A 21,495-nucleotide genomic window follows, 5' to 3' on the forward strand; every position below is an offset into this window, starting at 1 on the left:
TCGATGTGCCTCAGAGTGTAGACTGGTTTTACAACGGCAGATACTTTTGAGGATATGGGAAACGTTGCTCATGTTACGGCAATGGGCATCGCGGTGCATTCTGGGTAATTCAGGGACCAGGAGCGCCCTCCTCCATGGAGTGAATGGGAGTCAATTGGGCGCTAGCTCAAAACCCAACATTAGCACAAATTTCATCAACAAGAAGTACAACATTACAAATCTTTTCAGAGGCGTGAGATTATCCTGCTATCTGTAATACCGTGTAGTTTTGGAATTGTGACATGACGTACTTTTGAGGAAAATAGGCGCGTTTCTAGACATGTACACTGATTGAAAGCGATTGCGTGTCGATTAGTTTAGCAACCGCGTGATGCAGCATGACAACGTAACAGCGATTGGTCAGAGTCTGCTGGATAGGGCATTACACGTTCCTTCATTCATTTGCTTCCTATCTCCTTTGTATAATATCTCTGGCAACAGTACCATGCAATGCACCCTGGACTAAAGAAGCAGAGAAGTAGGAAGAATGTGCTTGCTATACCCTCTGTTAAATGACACATTTATCGAGGTAGAACTATCGCAAAAATATGACCAATGGCTCATTCGAGAGAAGACATCTTCCCGAGTAATGACATCGGCCAGTATTGAAAACTGACATGTATGCTAGACGTTTTCGCGATCTAAACGTTGTATTCATATTAACTTCCAGTGTAGTGCGGGGACTTTATCACAGTGCTACGTCATACCGGCCGGATTTCTGCCCGCTCTTCTCCAATAACTCAGATGCATATGAAAATATGAAATGACCCAGGTAAAAGATAGAACATCACTCATAGATGCACAAAACAATATAATATTCCAGATGTGTGAGCCTTTCCTTTAAATCTGCAGTTTACAATAATATAAACATACAACATGTGATGGTAACGAGCAGCCGAAAACAGACCGGAGTCCACAAGTGGGAGAAAGAAAAGGAGCAAGAAGCCTCCGCAGCGAGGGCTGAGGTGTCGTCTTACAGGACGGGAACCCTGCGCCTCATCTTATAAGGAAGGGGTGCCACAGCTTGTGGCAACATGCCAGATGACCCTCATTGCCCACACCTTCTCAAGTCCGACTGAGAACAGTGAGACTCGACAGACGTTGGCAATTGACCGTCGCACTGGTAAAGTTCTCGCAAGTTTTACTAGAGGATTTCTCTACGTAGTAAGACAATTGAAATTATTTTAAAGGTCTTCACCAGACACACACACACAGTCACACACTTATACATATGTAGGCCTACATCTCATCCGTCTTTCCTCAGTCTTTCCTGTGTCTCCCCCTTTCAGACAAAGGAAACAGTGCCTGGGTCAGATAATCAACCCCCCTCTCTTTCCAGAGACCACTTCCTGTTGCTGTGTGTGTGTGTGTCTGTCTGTCTTTTCTCCCCCTTCTCATCCGTCTGACCATCCCTAAGACACCTGACCCCTCTCCTACCTCAGCCTGGCTCTGCCAGGTGTGGGTCTGTATCCTGCCCACCTCCCGCTCTCTCATTCTGTCTGTCTATTCATAGCACCCTCATTGAACATGTTTGGGGCGCAGACTCTTGTGTGGTTATTTCTTTCAACATCTGCTCTCTATGGCCTGTATCAAAACTCCATGAATAAATGTTATGCCGAAAGTTCAAATACATAACATCAAGGCAGATGTATTCTAATGTGATTGTTATTTCAAACTCTGGGTGGCCTTGGTACCTATTCTGATTCTCAGGGTAGTTTGTTTGTTAGTCTGTGTGTCCCTGTAAAGCCAGCACCCATTGATAGCATCATATCATGACCTGGACTGAGAGACTAGGAAAGAATAGAACCAAGAGCTACTTGATACATTGTTATTATAGTCATGTTTGTTTATTCAAAACAGAGATGTTTGGTTGGTCGGTTTATAAAAAATGTATTCAGGGTACTTTCTTTGGGTTTTTGTGTGTTTATGTGTGTATAGGGTGGGTGGTATTATGTATTTGGACTTACAAGTGGAAAAGGAAGGAAAACAATTACACAGAAATGTGTCAGACTTATGACATCAGTCACTGGCCCCCAAAAAAGCACACATTGAAATTGAAAAATGTTTTGCCTTTAACTTACTGTATGAACATACAGTGCCTATTGAAAGTCTACCCAAATCAAATAACATTTTATTTGTCACACGCACTGAATGTAGGTGCATGTGTCGACCTTACTGTGAAATGCTTATTTACAAGCCCTTAACCAACAATGAAGTTTTAAGAAAAATAAGATTTAAGAAAATATTGACTAAATAAAGTAAAAAGAATGTAACGATACAAGGCTATATACAGGGGTACCGATACCGAGTTAATGTGCGGGGGTACACACCCCTAGCACAGTCTTCACATTTTGCTGCCTTCAAATTAAATGTAAAAAGGGATTACGAAGATGTCTTTATTGCGTATGTTTTCACACGCCAGAGTTAATACTTGGTGGAAGCTACTTTGGTAGCCTACAGCTATGAATAATTTTAAGTCAGACTGAGACTGGACCACTCAGGACCACTCAACACCTATTGGAAAGCCATTCTGCTGTGTTTTTGGCATAAAAATAATTCAACTCTTTCCGAAGGTTATGTATTCAAAAGACTGAGGCAGGGTTTCTTCTAACTTTTTATCTGGGCTTTGCTCTTTCATATTTCTTTCCATCCTGACAAACTCCCCAGTCCCTGCCAGTGACAACCATACCCATAACATGATGCTGCCACCACAATTCTTCCAAATACAGAGGGTTTGTGTGAACACATGCAGTACACTTTATTTTATCTGTGTCAGAAACAAAAAAAGAAAGTAGGAATTAAATGTTTTGATATGTCTTTGTAATGTAAATTGAATATGTTCCTTACAAAGAAATGGTTAAAATGAATCTAACCAGACTGCTATTATCCATTCCTCAATCAAACTGGAGCAGCAGCTGCAGCTAGCTATAGCTTGTGGTAATGCAAATAGTGCTTACTGTGTCTGGTTACTGCATGGTGATGGTGTCAGCAGAAAGAGACAGCCATCTCTGTCTTCAGGGTGGGCTGCGTTATTCCTCACACAAATCTGTGTGTGTGTGTGTGTGTGTGTGTGTGTGTGTGTGTGTGTGTGTGTGTGTGTGTGTGTGTGTGTGTGTGTGCTTGCGAGCGTGTGCATGCACATGTTTGTGTGTGTGAGAGAGAGAAAAAAAGGGAGAATGTGTGTAAGTGTGTAACGTTAAACAACATTCAATTAGCTAGTGCTTGGCATGATGGAGTGACAATAATTAATTGAGACAATTTGTAAATACTGTACCTTGGATGACTCTGTCTTCAGGATGTTTTTTTGACTTTGTCTCTGTATGTTTTTTTTACCTGCCAATCAATCAAGTCAATTAAATATACAGGTATATGTATTACCTTTGACCTATGCAGGGATGTTTTGTGTCAAACAGCCATCTGTCACCATCTCTGACAGCATCCAGGAGAAGCTCTCAGAACAGACCTGGGGGACTTCCAGACCGTTCACCTCAGGCAGACAGACTTGGTCATAGCAAAAAGTGAAAATAATCTGTTTTCAACTTGTTCACACTCTTTCTATCAAACAATCCATTGAATGGCCATCGGCTTGGACCTGTTTATAAGGCTCTTATCTTGTTTTCACAGGGCCGTCGCAATGCACAATACACACTTATTTTCCCCCCAATTAACACTGTGAACAATACGCAGGTCCGGTAAGGCCTTTTTGTTTGAAATAGGGTTTGTGAAAATGAGGAAATGTGCAGGAATTTTTCATTGTGTGACTCTTTGGCTGTAACACACAGGATCTGATCTACAGTGGCAGGGTGTTGAGGCCAAACCTGTACCAGAGGTGTTGGAAAGTCACCCAAGGTTTTGGGAAAATAGGCTGCAGGAATCATATTAACACAGGCTACCTGATTCAGCTACTAAATAAAGCCTTATCGAATCTTGATTATCAATTTTATTGAATCTCATGTATTCATGCTTTGCTGGGATGAAGGGCAGCACAGACACAGTAGCTCTTCTGGACCAGAGTTAGTGAACCAGAGTTGGTGACCACTGATGTGGTTTACTGTGTTCAAACAAGGTTTGTTGATTCACTTGTGAATAGATTATACTACTTATCTCTTCATAACTACCATGTGATTTCATTACAAAAAATAGATTTCCTACATTTTCTCTTGACATCTGCATGTATATATAGCTTTATAGCACCCCATGATGTTACAGAATGAGACATAACTCTTCAGATGATTTACTTCCTGTTTTATCTCATGAAACTGACAGCTGTTTAGCACACATACTGTATACACACACATGTACACACTGGCAGTGGTTCCAAATGAAGTGCCTAAATGTGTTGAACAAAAGATCTGCAGGGGAGCGAAAGGAGAAGCAGAGTAATGAAATTATAACAATACGGAGAGAGGGAGAGAGAAAGAGAGTAGGGTGCGGGTGCCACAATGGCAAGGAACAATCGTGCCGCGTCAATGGAAAAAGAGGTGGGGGAGGGCTATCTGGACAATAAAGCCGGTGACAGGAGCACAATGGCTGCAGTGTTTTCAATTAGACATTATCTCATAGACAGAGTGGCAGGTTTCATTGTGTGAGGGGCTATTTCAGGGATGGCTTTGTGTGGGGCAGTGCTGTACTCACCTCCCCTCAACCCCAGCACCCCCCTCATCCCTGCCGAGAGACTGTACCCCTCCTGCCCCCTATCTGGGACCGAGAGACTGAAAAACAGCTTCTATCTCAAGGCCATCAGACTGTTAAACAGCCACCACTAACATTGAGTGGCTGCTGCCAACACACTGACATTGACACTGACCCAACTCCAGCTACTTTAATAATGGGAATTGATGGGAAATGATGTAAATATATCACTAGCCACTTTAAACAATGCTACCTTATATAATGTTACTTATCCTACATTATTCATCTCATATGCATACGTATATACTGTACTCTATATCATCGACTGCATCCTTATGTAATACATGTATCACTAGCCACTTTAACTATGCCACTTTGTTTACTTTGTCTACATACTCATCTCATATGTATATACTGTACTCGATACCATCTACTGTATGCTGCTCTGTACCATCACTCATTCATATATCCTTATGTACATATTCTTTATCCCCTTACACTGTGTATCAGACAGTAGTTTTGGAATTGTTAGTTAGATTACTTGTTGGTTATCACTGCATTGTCGGAACTAGAAGCACAAGCATTTCGCTACACTCGCATTAACATCTGCTAACCATGTGTATGTGACAAATAACATTTGATTTGATGATTTGATTTGATTTATCACTGGCGTAGCACACACCCTCACAGCTCCCACAAGTCGTGGGGAAGGGGCCCTCGACTTTTATAGACAGTGCCTCCATAATTATTGGGACAGTGAAGTATTTTTTATTCTTTTGGCTCTATACTCTGGAAGTGTGGATTTGAAATCAAACAATTACTATGATGTTAAAGTGCAGACTGTCAGCTTTAATTTGAGGGTATTTTGATCCATATCGGGTGAGCCATTTTGAAATGACAGCACTTTTTGTACGTAGTCCGTCCATTTTAGGGGACCAAAAGTATTGGGACTAATTCACTTATATGTATTTTATTTATTTTTAAGTTTTAATGAAAAATAGAGAAAATGTATTAACCCCTCTTTGGAGGACAAATATATATTTTAGGTTTTTTTTTACAGCTTTTCTGCTACATTTGGTTTCCATGTGCCATATATTTTTCAATTGACCTATGATGTCCTACCAATGTTTTTTTAACCTTTCTAATTGTATAGCTACAAGTATTATTATACTATTTATTGACTGACTATGTTTTTCCAAATTGCCCAGCAATGCTATTTTGTAAAAGGTTAATTGTACGTGCGTGGTGTGATTTTCTGAACCATTCCTGAACCTGTGACCAGAAACAAGCTACATAGGGGAATACCAGAATAAATTATCTATTGATTCTGTCTCTTCGCAGCAAAATCTACAGAGCTGAGATTGTTGTATGCCTCACATATATAGCATTCTGTTGGTGGCAAGAATTTTATATAATCTTTTACATTTAAAAACTCTTAAGTGTTGAATCAAGTGTTTTTTGTACCAGTTCACAAACCATGTGCCATGGAATCGTTACATAAAATATCTCTTCCCATTTATTTTACAACCTGTATGGCGCAGCTGTCAACATTTTTGTCCTCAAAATGAAACTGGTATATTTTTCTATTTATGCCAATTCCTTTCAGCCAATTTGTATCTTTAATATATGGCAGGCAAACAAGTTCCCTACCTTCTCCCTTTTCCACTTTCCTCCATTTTTGTGGTAATGCTGTAATTAATTGCTTGTAAATTTGGATTGAGCAGATATTCCCATATATTTTTGATAGCTGCGTATGTGACAACTCCTCTGTTTCTATTCATAATATCATTAATAAATATAATAAAATAAACACATTAAGAATGTTTTTTTATTAATCAGTATATTTGAGTTCAACCATAACATTTGTTGTAATATTTGTTCTATATTTTCTGTAGGATAAAACTGAAATTATATGTGTATTAATGTAGTAAAAAGTTAAGTATTTGGTCCCATATTCATAGCATGCAATGACTACTTCAAGTTTGTGAATTTTTTGGGATGCATTTGCTGTTTGTTTTGGTTGTGTTTCAGATTATTTTGTGCCCAATGGAAATGAATGGTAAATAATGTATTGTGTCATTTTAAAGCCTTCAGGTTTTATTCATAACACTTTGACTTTTTCCAAATATTGTTGTGTTAAAAAGTGGGATTTAAATGGATTGATTTGTCATTTTTTAGTCACCGATCTACACAAAATACTCTGTAATGTCAAAGTGAGAAAGAAAATCGAACATTTGTAAAATATGAATGACAAATTTAACACTAATATACTGTATTTTAATTAGATAAGTTAAATCAAATTTGATCAAATCAAATGTTATTTGTCACATGCCGAATACAACCTTACCGTGAAATGCTTACTTACAACCCTTAAACAATGATGCAGTTCAAGAAATAAAGTTAAGAAAATATTTACTAAATAAACTAATGTCAAAAATAAAATAACAAGTAACAAAATATATATATATTTTTCTTCAATTTAACCTTTATTTAACAATAACAAGGTTATATACAGAGGGTACCGGTTCCGGGTCAATGTGCGGGGGTACAAGTTAGTCAAGGTAATTTGTACATGTAGGTAGGGGTAAAGTGACTATGCATAGATAATAAACAGCGAGTAGCAGCAGTGTAAAAACAAAGGTTTAATTGTTTGGCAGTCTTATAGCTTGGGGGTAGAAGCAGTTAAGGAGCCTTTTGGACCTAGACTTGGTGATCTGGCATCGCTTGCCTTGCGGTAGCAGAGAGAACAGTCTATGACTTGGGTGACTGGAGTCTTGGACAATTATTAGGACCTTCCTCTGATACTGTCTAGTATATAGGTCCTGTCAGGAAGCTTGGCCCCAGTGATGAACTGTGCCGTAGGCAGTACCCTCTGTAGCGCCTTACGGTCGGATGCCGAGCAGTTGCCATACCAGGTGGTGATGCAACCGGTCAGGATGCTCTCGATAGTGCAGCTGTAGAACTTTATAAGGATCTGGGGACCCATGACAAATCTTTTCAGTCTCCTGAGGGGGAAAAGGTGTTGTCGTGCCCTCTTCACAACTGCCTTGGTGTGTTTGGACCATGATAGTTTATTGGTGATATGGACACCAAGGAACTTGAATATCTCGACCCCCTCCAATACGGCCCCATCAATGTGAATGGGGCATGTTCGGCCCTCCTTTTCCTGTAGTCCATGATCAGCTTCTTTGTCTTGCTCACGTTGATGGAGAGGTTGTTGTCATGGCACCACACTGCCAGGTCTCTGACCTCCTCTCTATAGGCTGTCTCATTGTTGTCGGTGATCAGGCCACTGTTGTGTCGTCGGCAAACTTAATGATGGAGTCATTCTTGGCCATACAGTCATGGGTGAACAGGGAGTACATGAAGGGACTAAGTACGCACCCCTGAGGACCCCTATGTTGAGGATCAGCGTGGCAGAGGTGTTGTTGCCTATCATTACCACCTGGGGGCGGACTGTCAGGAAGTCCAGGATCCAGTTGCAGAGGGAGGTGTTTAAACCCAGGGTCCTTAGTTTAGTGATGAGCGTTGTGGGCACTATGGCGTTGAACGCTGAGCTGTAATCAGTGAACAGGATTCTCACATACAGTACCAGTCAAAAGTTTGGACATAACTACTAATTCCAGGGTTTTTGTATATTTTTACTATTTTCTACATTGTAGAATAATAGCGAAGACATCAACACTGTGAAATAATACTGTGATTACAGATTGTTTCTGGGTAGGTCTCTAAGAGCTTTCCACATCTGGATTGCGCAACATTTGCCCATTATTCTTTTCAGATAAAATGGTTGTTTAGCAATGATCAATAACCAATTTGCTTTCCCACATTTTTTGCAGTATTAAAAATACATTAAAAAAATATTTATTGTCATATACACCGGATATGTGCAGTGAAATGTGTTGTTTTACACGGTCAACCATAGTAGTATTGCACCCCTAGACCAAATTAGGGTTAAGTGCCTTGCTCAAGGGCACCAATAGATTTTTCAACTTGGATATTGAAACCAGAAACTTTTCAGTTACCACCCAATACTCTAACTACTAATGCTACCTGCAGCTCCTTTTGTGCCTTGTAAACAGAATGCTTGTTTTGGAATATTTTCTGCACAGGCATCCTTTTCACTCTGTCAGTTAGGTTAGTACTGTGGAGTAACTACAATGTTGTTGATCCATCCTCAGTTTTCTCCTATCACAGCCATTAAACTCTAACTGTTTTAAAGTCACTGTTGGCCTCATGGCGAAATCTCTGATCGCTTTCCTTCCTCTCCGGCAACTGAGTTAGGAAGGACACCTGTATCTTTGTAGTAACTGGGTGTATTGGTACAACATCCAAAATGTCATTAATAACTTCACTATGCTGAAAGAGACACTCAATGTATTTTTTTCCTTCTTTATACCTGTCTACCAAAAGGTGCCCTTCTTTGTTAGGCATTGGAAAACACCCCTGGTCTTTGTGGTTGAATCTGTGTTTGAAATTCACTGCTCGACTGAGGGACCTTACAGATAATGCTATGTGTGGTACAGAGATGAGGTAGTCATTCAAAAATCATGTTAAACACTATTATTGCACACAGAGTGAGTCCATGCAACTTATGTGACTTGTTAAGCACATTTTTACTCATGAAGTTATTTAGGCTTATCAAAACATACTTGTTGAATGCTTGTTGACTCACAGTTCAGCTTTAATGTGTAATTAATTTGATGATGGTGTCTGACAGAGTTGACATAATCCAGTTAGTTGCATTTTATGAGGAAACAGAATAATAATTAGGAGGTTGTTCCTTTACATGGTGTGATAGCTAATACTTTGGTCTATCAAAATATATATTTAAAAAACATTTAATATTAAGACACATATTTGTGGAAATTGTTGAGATTGTCCTATTTTTCAAAAATCACTGAGCTCTAAAACAACAACATTCTCTCAAAATGTGTAAAATAGCATGAGATTAGCTATAATACTGCACATTCTTCTCTCTGCCCCATGGAAGGAGAAAAAACCCTAAGGAGGCCTTGCTTGGACCTTGCGTGGGAGCCCCACAAAACTGCCCTACGCCGCTGCCCTGAGTGTGTGTGTGTAACAGCAGGTTGGTAGCACCTTAATTGGGGAGGACGGGCTCCTGGTAATGGCTGGAGCAAAATAAGTGGAATGGTATTAAATACATCAAACACATGGTTTCCATGTGTGCCATTATTATGAGCCGTCCTCCCCTCAGCAGCATCCACTGGTGTGAGTGTGTGCCCGTGGAGAGGGAGCAGATCTTTACGTGGCTTGCTGTTTGCCTTATGTTAGGGCAGGCAGGGCACGGGAGAGTGTGGGTGGTTACTGGGGCTAGACTTTAGACAGAGAGATATATAGATAGTAAGAGAGACATAGAGAGACAGAGAGAAGTTCGATAGACATTGATTTCACTGTCTTCACCAGTGTTCTTCAAAACAGGTCTTCAAGAGCAGCATGGTGTGCAGGCTTTTTCTCCAGCCCACCACTACCACACCTGACTCCACCAATTGAACAGCCATATGAGGCTTGACAAGCACAATGGCACTGGTTTGAGGCCTTCTGTTGGCTATCACCCAAATTGTTGTCACAAAAAGATTGGCTGTCACATTTTAACAGTTTATTTTAAATTCTGTGCATGAACTAGTATAACGATCAGCTCAAGCGGGTCACTGTGGTCTGTTTCAATAGGGTAATGTTTGTGATAGGGAGTGTTACTGCGGCAGTGTGTTTTTCCGATGGTAGATGTGTTGTTTTGCTCGAATTTGCGGAAGCGGTGTTGGAACAGGGGGTGTTGCGGTCCCTTCGCTTCTGAGAAATAATGTGAGCATTTGTTATCATATAAGCATGTATCACGCACACTAACAAACACACACACACAGGAGTGATGTGTTTGCTGTTTTCGATAACATTCTCAGCCTACTTCTCCCATGCGGTCGGTGTGTGTATCCGACCTCTTCTGTTTCCCACCTCGCCTTTTGCATGTTGGTGAAGACACCTTGGTTTGTTTAAGTGCACACATAGGCAAATCTGCCTTATCGCTTTGGCTGCCATCAAATATACAGTAGTGTCAGCTAAGCAGAATAATAGGATATAGTCAACCTCATGAGTAGCTTTCCCCCACAGCTTTATCTGACTGTTATCTCTCTTCACTAGGGCTTTCTTTAAGCATTAGCATTGCTAACAAAATGGTTGAGCTTGATGTTCTGGCTGACAGTGTGATACAGCACAAGCATGCATTATGAGTATGATTCTTCTTTATCCCCAAAACTGGTGGCTCACCAAACTTTTTCCCCTATGACCCGTTCATTAACAACCAATGTTACCAGTCATCTTCCAGTCTCTTAATACCCAGAAGTGTGCCCCGACATCGGAACCCCCTGCAGACCAATGTCATGGTTTTAGTGAGCTCGTGCTTAACTTAAGGTCTTCAGTACATTGTGTTGTTGTGAACACTGGTTGGGATTGTGGGTGTGCAGTGTTAGATATGGACTGGGTTCCACCAGCACCACAGGGAGAGACAGACAGTGTGTTGATATTCATTTGAAAACTGTGTTTCAGTCCAACCCACCAGTGGTGCTGAGAGTGCTGTTAGATTCGACAGGCAGGCAGGCTGACATATCAGATGCAGGAGAGAACATAGAGGCCCACAGTCAGATAGACATCTAATGAGTGAGGGCAGAGAGCAGGCAGCCGTGTGGTCTGATACAGATCTTTGCCATCAGGGAAGGGCAGGGGGCTGCCAACCCCACAAAAGTGAGGCAAAGAGACAACCTGGCACACAGGAAGAGAGTGGTGGTAATCTCATGCAGCTTGGATTGTGTCTGTTACAACATATATGGCATGGAGGCTAGGTGCTGATGCAAACACACATAACGGACTTAAAAAGTTTGGTTTGTGGGGATAGGTCCCACTGAAACCAATATAAAGCTTGTCTCTTTGCTTATGAGCAATTCTGGTCCTGGAGGGCCACAGTATGTGCAGACTTGTGTGCAAGCCCAGATCAACGCACACATACCAGATTAAATGTATCATTATCGAGATTGAAGACCATGGTAAGTCGATTACTTGAATCAGGTGTGCTAGTGCTGGGTTTGAATAAAAGTGCACACACACACTGTGAATCCTCCAGGACTGGAGTTGCCCACCCCTGGAGTAGTGTTTTCACATTCTCTCTCTATTGATATGAAAGCTCAGCCCAGTTTAGTTGGCTTCAGCAGGCAGGGTAGACAAAGATGCATGGCCTGAAAGGCAGAGGGGAGAATAAGGGTGCCAGATCCTAAGACAGGCAAACAGTCTCACTGCAGCTTACTGACACCAGAGTGACGCACAAATAAACAGAGAGAGAGAGTGTGTACAGAGAAGAGGAAAGATGAACTGGCGAGAGGGAGAAAAAAAAAGAGATGGGAGAGATTGAGAGGAAGAAAATAAAATGAGAGAGGGGGGAGAGAGAGCAAAGGCGAAGGGGAGTAAAAAGGAGAAGTGGAGAAAGGGTTCTGCAATAGTGGTGTTGGGCCATCACCATGGTGACAGGCACAAAGGACTGTGGTTGGCCATTGATGGCTAATTGTATTCTTCACAGCTCTTTTGTTAATTGTTGTCTGCCCAGCTCCCACTTCCTGCTGGGCCACAGCACAAAGGCAGGAACAGGGGGGATTAGAAATGGCACATCAGTTCGCTCCCAGCTATAGCTAGCTATAGTCTCTCTCCCTCTCTCCCGGCCCTCGCCCTCACCTCTTTCTTTCTCTCTCTCCCTTTCTCAATTCTCTCTCCCCCCCCTCTCTCTCTCCCAATTCTCTCTCTATCTCTCCCTCCCCCACCCCTCTATCAGGGACCTCGCTTCTCCTTTTCTCTCTCTCTGGAAAGAGAGCTGAATGTAAACACAGGCCAGGGCAGCCCAGGCTGGCTGATTATAACATACTGACAGACTGATCGATTCACTTACTACTGACTGAATGACTGTGTGAATGACTGAGCGATTAACCGACACTTCGGTTATTTTTTAAATAACTAATTAACCTACTTTGGTTCAAGTATTTGAATTCCATTTAATTTGTTCTTCTTCTGTGAGCTCAATGCGGACATCGCACAGTTTCTGTAGAGATAAATCATATACAGTCTGAACTGTGCAATGTAGTCGGGGGTTGTAGTTTCCAACAGGCCAATATTGTACTTAGTTTAGCACAAAAACGTGGTAATTAACTACAATCAGTATTGTAAAGTACTTAAGTAAAACTACTTTAAAGTACTACTTAAGTAGTTTATTTTTTGTATCTGTACTTTACTATTTATACAACTTTTTTTTTACAACTTTTACTTTTACTTCACTACATTCATAAAGAAAATAATGTAGTTTTTACTCAATACAATTATTTATACTTTTACTTCTGATATTTGGATATTTTAGCAATTACATTTACTTTTGATACTTAAGTATATTTAAAACCAAATACTTTTAGACTTTTACTCAATTAGTATTTTACTTGGTGATTTTCACATTTACTGGAGTCATTTTCGATTAATAAGGTATCTTTGATTTTACTCAAGTATGACTATTGGGTACGTTTTCCACGACGGACTACAATTACCATAATCCATAGCGCATATACTTGTCAGTCTGTGTTAATTTTACGCCTGCTACTGAAGAGAGAAGAATGCTCGATCGTGAGGCGATATAGAGAGCAGCTGTAGATTAACGAGGTATCTCTACCTGAAAATACATGATCTAAGTGATTGATAGTTGGTATTCAGCAGTCTTATTTACAGTGAAGAACTTCAAATCAAATTCAAATGAAATCAAATGTATTTATATAGCCCTTCTTACATCATCTGATATCTCAAAGTGCTGTACAGAAACCCAGCCTAAAACCCCAAACAGCAAGCAATGCAGGTGTAGAAGCACGGTGGCTAGGAAAAACTCCCTAGAAAGGCCAAAACCTAGGAAGAAGCCTAGAGAGGAACCAGGCTATGAGGGGTGGCCAGTCCTCTTCTGGCTAACTACAAAATAGTGTTTTTGTCAGACAGCACAGGCAGCAGCTCTATGGAGATGAGATGACTCAGAATTAAATAAAGTCATCAAATAAAACAAAAGTAATATACACAACAACTGAAATATTTTATTATATGTGAATAAATGATGGTTTATAAGTGGTGAGCAGCAATGGGTTGTCACTACCATCATGAGACTTAATTGTTATTCTGTGTTGTTACAACATTCAACCCACATAACGCACAATGCATATAATGTTGGAAAAGGTCATCACAATCGAAAACCGTGATTATTTAAAAAAGAATTGGTCCGAAACCGAACTGACCTCAAAAAGCACTAATCGCTCAGCACTACTGCAAAGCTTCCATCCTTGTAACAGATACAGTAAGTACTATGTGATACAACTTCAGGCAACCCGGTCTCAGAGCATTTAGTATTATTCTGTACGTAAATCAGAGAGCCTCCATTTAGTATGATATGTTATGTTTGGTATGGTTACATAAGACAGATGGTTAATTAAGGCAACAACAAAAGTAGGGTGGATGGTTAAGCATATAATGTGAACATCTAGCAACCCTTGCGAGTTTGAATCTCATCACGGACAACTTTAGAATTTTTGCTAATTAGCAACTTTTCAACTACTTACTACTTTTGAGCTACTTTGGAACTACCTGGCATGTTAGCAAACCCTTCCCCTATCTGTGACCGCAACCATTTTAGCTATCTCTTCACCTAACTCTAACCTTAACCCTTTTAGGTAACCCTTTTAGCTAACCCTTCCCCTAACCCTAATACTAACCTTGACCCTTTAACCTAACTCCTAACCTTAACCCTAACCTTAAAACTGACTCCCTAGCCACCTAGCTAGAATTCGAAACATATTGTAAGTTTTGCAAATTCGTAACATATAAGATGTTTTTAGCAACCTAACCTTAAACCTGACTCCCTGGCCACCTAGCTAGAATTCGTAACGTATTGTAAATTTTGAAAATTCGTAACATATAACACGAATTGTAATTTGTAACATATCATATGAAATTGGTGATGGACATCCACGAATGAATACATACCACACAAAACGTAACATATAATGCTAAAATGCGTCTCCCGGATTTACGTAAAGAATAATACGAAATGCATTGAGACCAGGTTGCTTTAGGGTGATGTCGTCCTACTTACACTTTGACCCAGTGTAGACCAACGTCACGAAGAAGGTAAACGTTTGGAATACTTGCTCCAATAAGGAATGCTGTTTCCCATGAATGTTCAAGTCCTGTGTTGAGCAGTGTTAGGTACTTTTGAACACGAATGTATGGTCTACCCTTGTTGTGTGTGTCTGTTTGTGCTATATTGGAGGGTAGGGGAAGGGATACCTTACTGATAGTTTGGTTATTGTTTCAGTTGAGAATCGAGTGCATAAAAGGCCTTTCTTTCCAGTCTAATGATCCCATTGATTTGATACCCGGGCCCTTTCTCATGATCCCTTCTCTTCCAATCCCATTGTGGCGACAGATAAAGAGGTCCTTTCCCTTTAAGGGGGAGGTGAGTGGAAGGGAGAGTGAATGTTAGAAACAAAACACCAGAAAGTCATGGGGAGAAAGCGGGGTGAGGTTGTGTGAGTGTTGGGCAGAACTACCGTGAAGTTGATAGCAACGATAGGTCCTTCTGTAACCCTGTCCTCGTCTTTCCTGTAGACGGAAGAGAAGCCGACACAACGCGTCTTCTCGTGCTTTGCATTCGTTGAGCAATCAGCGGTGAGCGCTCGGGAAAAACAGAAACAGACGTTTGGAAAGCCCGCGAGCTTCAGGAGTGGTGAGTGAAAAGAACAGAGCGGGGCACTTTACCCAGGATTAGTGTGATGAGTCCATACACACTGTACTAGGCTACTTGTTAACGACAGGACATATAACTCACTGTCCATACAATTTCATACGCTTCGTGTACTTTTGGATCGTTTCCCTATGCGTTTCCACCCAAACATCATGCGCGCATCCTGGATCGCGAGTGTTTCGAATACAAGGCAATATTTGCGCTTTATTTCATAAATGTTCGAACATGAGTAGCCCTGCTAATGAAATGACATATGTATCAAGTTACACAGACAGGTCCGTTTCGCCTTGCCTTGAGTTGTAGTCTGCGTATGCCATAAGGTCTTTTTAAATATATATATATATTTTTAAATAGGCAGAACAGTCACAGCATCGTATCTGTAAGGTGACAGCGCACGCAATAACTAGTGACGATGCCAGTTGTGTTGGCAGATGAGAATTAAACTATCAACTACTTTCCCGAGAATAGCTGCGAATGTTAAAACACAGAATATATTTACATTATGTCTGTTTTATCGTGAGTCGTGGCCTATTTATCCCTTAAAGTATTTTCCTGAGGGGTGTTAGGTGTTTGGATTATTTTTTTTATTTATTTCACCTTTATTTAACCAGGTAGGCTAGTTGAGAACACGTTCTCATTTGAAACTGCGACCTGGCCAAGATAAAGCATAGCAGTGTGAACAGACAACACAGAGTTACACATGGAGTAAACAATTAACAAGTCAATAACACAGTAGAAAAAAAAATGGGCAGTCTATATACAATGTGTGCAAAAGGCTTCAGGAGGGGTGCGAATAATACAATTTTGCAGATTAACACTGGGGTGATAAATGATCAGATGGTCATGTACAGGTAGAGATATTGGTGTGCAAAAGAGCAGAAAAGTAAATAAATAAAAAAACAGTATAAAAACAGTATGGGAATGAGGTAGGTGAAAATGGGTGGGCTATTTACCTATAGACTATGTACAGCTGCAGCAATCGGTTAGCTGCTCGTATAGCTAGATTAGTAGATTCGGGAAATATCTTCCTTTTGGTGGTGGTAGATGATTGGTTGTAGTAGGTAAGGAAAGAGAACATTCTTCATAATTCAGTGAAGTCTTCCCTTGGTAGAATCTATGTGCAATCTGCTTTTCTAGATCACTATGGACATAGCCCTGGGTGAAAATGACAGAACATGTACATTGAGCCAGGGGTGGCATCCTTAGTGGTGGTCAGTCTTAAAGGCTGGAATAGGTTGATTGACAGCACTAGACTGCAGATATGTCTTCATGGGCAAGGTATAAGCACGTCACTCTGTGAGTGTGGGTCTGGGTAGTGTTTGTATGTGTTTTAAATGCGTTGAGCAAGCAAGGTCTGGGTACTGTGTGTATGATGGGACTGAGAAGTCTGAAGTTAGGCAATTTCAGATGATTTAAAGCTTTCATTGCCAACCTATTTTGTGTGTGTGTGTGTGGCTTTACAGTGACTGGCTGCACACAAAGCTGCCCGTCAGTGGGGAGTCCTTGACCTTTCTCTCTGTCCATCTCCTTTCTCTATTCCTCATTCAATTTTCTCTTGCTTTCTTATTATCTTTCTTTGCCGTTCTCATTCCCAGTCTGTTTCGTCTCATTCACTCTCCTTTCTCTCTTTGTGTGTCTGTCAGTTTTATCGAGTAGACTGCGGACAGTGAAATCTTCTATAAGTTATCAGAGGTGTCAAAGGGAGATAGTGTGTGTGTGTCATGCAGGGTCTTATTTGCGCTAGCCCCATTGGCTGTGTTGAATTCCAGTTGTCTTTCAGAGCAGAGAGGGTCTGTTAGAGAAGAGAACACACTGTCATACAGTATGTCTGCAGCAGAGAGGGTCTGTTAGAGAAGAGAACACACTGTCATACAGTATGTCTGCAGCAGAGAGGGTCTGTTAGAGAAGAGAACACACTGTCATACAGTATGTCTGCAGCAGAGAGGGTCTGTTAGAGAAGAGAACACACTGTCATACAGTATGTCTGCAGCAGGGTCTGTTAGAGAAGAGAACACACTGTCATACAGTATGTCTGCAGCAGAGAGGGTCTGTTAGAGAAGAGAACACACTGTCATACAGTATGTCTGCAGCAGAGAGGGTCTGTTAGAGAAGAGAACACACTGTCATACAGTATGTCTGCAGCAGAGAGGGTCTGTTAGAGAAGAGAACACACTGTCATACAGTATGTCTGCAGCAGATAGGGTCTGGTAGAGAAGAGAACACACTGTCATACAGTATGTCTGCAGCAGAGAGGGTCTGGTAGAGAAGAGAACACACTGTCATACAGTATGTCTGCAGCAGAGAGGGTCTGGTAGAAAAGAGAACACACTGACACACAGTTTGGGTGTGGGGATTAACCAGTAACTGGTAAGCTGTGTGTGCTGTTCTTATAAGGAGAGGACTGACCCCTGACCTCTAACCTCTCACCCCCCTTCTCTCTGAGCAATGTGCCTCCAGGTGAATGGGTTCACACAGGATGAGGGGTGACCTGGATGCACTTTCTCTCCAAATCAAATCTAGTCATCTATCAAGTTATATTGGAATAGTATTTACACTTCCTTGTTAATTAAAGCTTTGTCGAAGACTCAATAGCTGCTGAATACAGTTACTATGTATTAATAACCTGTTGTTAACATGTATCCTGCTGACTCTAGGGTCCCTAGCTAGCTCTCTGAGTGTTGGTCTGTTGAGTGACATACACTATATATAGACATTTATGTGGACACTCCTTCAAATTAGTGGATTCGGCTATTTCAGCCAAACCCGTTGCTGACCGGTATATAAAATCCAGCACACAGACATGCAATCTCCATAGATAAGCATTAGCAGTAGAATGGCATTACCGAAGAGCTCAGTGACTTTCAATGTGGCACCATCATAGGATGACACCTTTCCAACAAGTCAGTTCATCACATTTCTGCTCTGCTAGAGCTGCCCCGGTCGACTGTTACTGCTGTTATTGAGAAGTGGAAACGTCTTGGAGCAACAACGGCTCAGCCACGAAGCGTTAGGACACACAAGCTCATAGAACTGGACCGCCGAGTGATGACGTGAATAGAGGATAAAAATCATCTGTACTCGGTTGCAACACTCACTACTGAGTTCCAAACTGCCTCTGTAAGCAACGTCAGCACAATAACTGTTCGTTGGGAACTTCATGAAATTGCTTTCCATGGCCAAGCAGCTGTACGATAGCCTAAGATGACCATGCGCAATGCCAAGCGTCGTCTGGTGTGGTGGAAAGCTTGCCACCATTGGACTCTGGAGCAGTGGAAACACGTTCTCTGGAGTGATGAATCACGCGTTACCATCTGGCAGTCCGACAGACAGATCTGGGTTTGGCGAATCCAGGAGAACGCTTCCTGCCCCAATGCATATTGCCAAATGTAACGTTTAGTCGAGGAGGAGTAATGGTGTGAGGCTGTTTTTCATGGTTCGGGCTAGGCCACTTAGTTCCATTGAAGGGAAATCTTAACACTACAGCATACAATGACATTCTAGACGTTTCTGTGCTTACAACAGTTTTGGAAGGTCCTTTCCTGTTTCAGCATGACAATGCCCTCGTGCACAAAGCGATGTCCATACAGAAATAGTTTGTCGAGACCGGTGTGAAAGAACTTGACTGGCCTGCACAGAGCCCTGACATCAATCACATTGAACACCTTTAGGATGAATTGGAACGCCAACCGTGAGCCAGGCCTAATCGCCCAACATCAGTGCCCAACCTCACTAATGCTCTTGTGGCTGAATGGAAGCAAGTCCCTGTAGCAATGTTCCAACATCTAGTGGAAAGCCTTCCCAGAAGAGTGGAGGCAGTTATAGCAGCAATATTCCAACATCTAGTGGAAAGCCTTCCCAGAAGAGTGGAGGCTGTTATTACAGCAAAGGGGACCAACAAAATATTAATTCACATGATTTTGGAATGAGATGTTCTACGAGCAGGTGTCCACATACTTTTGGTCAGGAATTATATAGGTTTCTGCTCCACTTCATTCCAATTTGCAAATACCAAGAACCCAAGGGCAGTATTTATGGGTCTTTGTGTGTTTGTGTGTGTTTTGTTGCCTTTGTGTGCGGTTTGTGTGTGTTCTTGTACTTGTGTGTGTGCCCCATTTCCAATGGGCCTACACCAGACAGCTCCATAAGGGCAGCAGAGCAGACAAAGGTTTTCCTCTGTCTTCCTCTGACCTCTTCTGTTGCAGTCTGCATTGTTCTCCCTGTCCTATTGAACCAGGGGTCCACAGAGACGCACCACAATGGAGACAGAAGTGTGTGTGATTTTGTGTGTGTATGCTCCTCCTGTTTGTGTCTGTGTGTTTCAGACCAATTAAATAAAGTGATTGGTTGCTTTGATCCTTCAAATGTATTGTGCTCTTGGATCGTCAAGTCATGAAGCATAACAAGGAATCTATTAGTCATGTGCCGAATACAAAAGGTGTAGACCTCACCATGAAATGCTTACTTACAATCCCTTCACCAACAATACATTTCAAGAAATAGTTCAGATAATATTTACAAAATAAACTAAAGTAAAAAATAAAATAACGAGGCTATATACAGGGGTACCAAGTCAGAGGATAGTGCGTATGGCCCAGTACATCACCGGGGCCAAGCTTCCAGACTCCAGTCACAGACTGTTCTCTCTGCTACTGCACAGCAAATGGTACCGGAGCGACAAGTCTAGGTCCAAGAGGCTCCTGAATAGCTTCTACCCCCAAGCCATAAGACTCCTAAACAGCTAATCAAATGCCTACCCAGACTATTTGACGCTCCAGACCCAAACTGTTATAGACTTATATCTATCCTGCCCTGCCTTTCTAAAGTCTTCGAAAGCCAAGTTAACAAACAGATCACCGACTATTTCGAATCTCACCGTACCTTCTCCACTATGCAATCTGGTTTCCGAGCTGGTCATGGGTGCACCTCAGCCATGCTCAAGGTCCTAAATGATATCATAACCGCCATCGATAAAAGACAGTACTCTGCAGCCGTCTTCATTGACCTGGCCAAGGCTTTCGACTCTGTCAATCACTGCATTCTTATCGGCCGACTCAATAGCCGTAGTTTCTCAAATGACTGCCTCGTCTGGTTCACCAACTACTTCACAGATAGAGTTCAGTGTGTCAAATCGGAGGGCCTATTGTCCGGACCTCTGGCAGTGTCTATGGGGGTGCCACAGGGTTCAATTCTCAGGCCGACTCTCTTCTCTGTATATATCAATGATATGCTCTTGCTGCTGGTGATTCTTTGATCCACCTCTACGCAGACGACACCATTCTGTATGCATCTGGCCCTTCTTTGGACACTGTGCTAACAAACCTCCAGACGAGCTTCAATGCCATACAACACTCCCGCCCGCCCGCCTAGCATCACTACTCTGGACGGTTCTGACTAAGAATATGTGGACAACTACAAATTCCAAGGTGTCTGGTTAGACCGTAAAGTCTCCTTCCAGACTCACATTAAGCATCTAATTAAATATAGAATTGTCTGCCTATTTCGCAAACAAAGCCTCCTTCACTCATGCTGCCAAACATACCCTCTTAAAACTTACTGTCCTACCAGTCCTTGACTTCGGCGATGTCATTTACAAAATAGCCTCCAACACTCTACTTAGACAACATCCAATTTGCTGTCATAGTGCCATCCGTTTTGTCACCAAAGCCCCATATGCTACCCACCACTGCGACCTGTATGCTCTCGTTGGCTGGCCCTCGCTTCATCGCCAAACCCACTGGCTCCAGGTCATCTATAAGTCTTTGCTAGGTAAAGCCCCACCTTATCTCAGCTCACTGGTCTCCATAGCAACACCCACCCATAGCACCCGCTCCAGCAGGTATATTTCATTGGTCATCCCCAAAGCCAACAACTATTTTGGCCGCCTTTCCTTCCAGTTCTCTGCTGCCAATGACTGGAACGAATTGCAAAAATCACTGAAGCTGGAGACTTATATCTCCCTCTCTAACTTTACTCATCAGCTGTCAGAGCAGCTTACCGATCACTGT

At 41.8% G+C, this 21,495-nt stretch overlaps 1 protein-coding gene across 7 annotated transcripts in view; it reads left to right on the forward strand.

The window, feature by feature from the left end:
* Positions 1–476: 476 nt before the first annotated feature.
* LOC118400247 (transcription factor SOX-13-like) overlaps positions 477–21,495 on the forward strand; it is a 79,076-nt gene continuing 58,057 nt past the window's right edge. Inside the window, exons 1-2 of one of the 7 annotated variants that reach the window (XM_035796913.2) lie at positions 477–811; positions 892–1,162. The gene's annotated coding sequence lies outside the window, so the exon portion shown is untranslated. Of the gene's footprint in view, positions 812–891; positions 1,163–14,933; positions 14,953–15,183; positions 15,203–15,229; positions 15,473–21,495 lie in introns of those variants that run through there. The other 6 variants (XM_052473477.1, XM_052473474.1, XM_052473476.1 and 3 more) reach the window with 6 other exon arrangements.

This window comes from Oncorhynchus keta, chromosome 21 (genome assembly GCF_023373465.1).
Source record: "Oncorhynchus keta strain PuntledgeMale-10-30-2019 chromosome 21, Oket_V2, whole genome shotgun sequence".
NCBI lineage: Eukaryota > Metazoa > Chordata > Actinopteri > Salmoniformes > Salmonidae > Oncorhynchus > Oncorhynchus keta.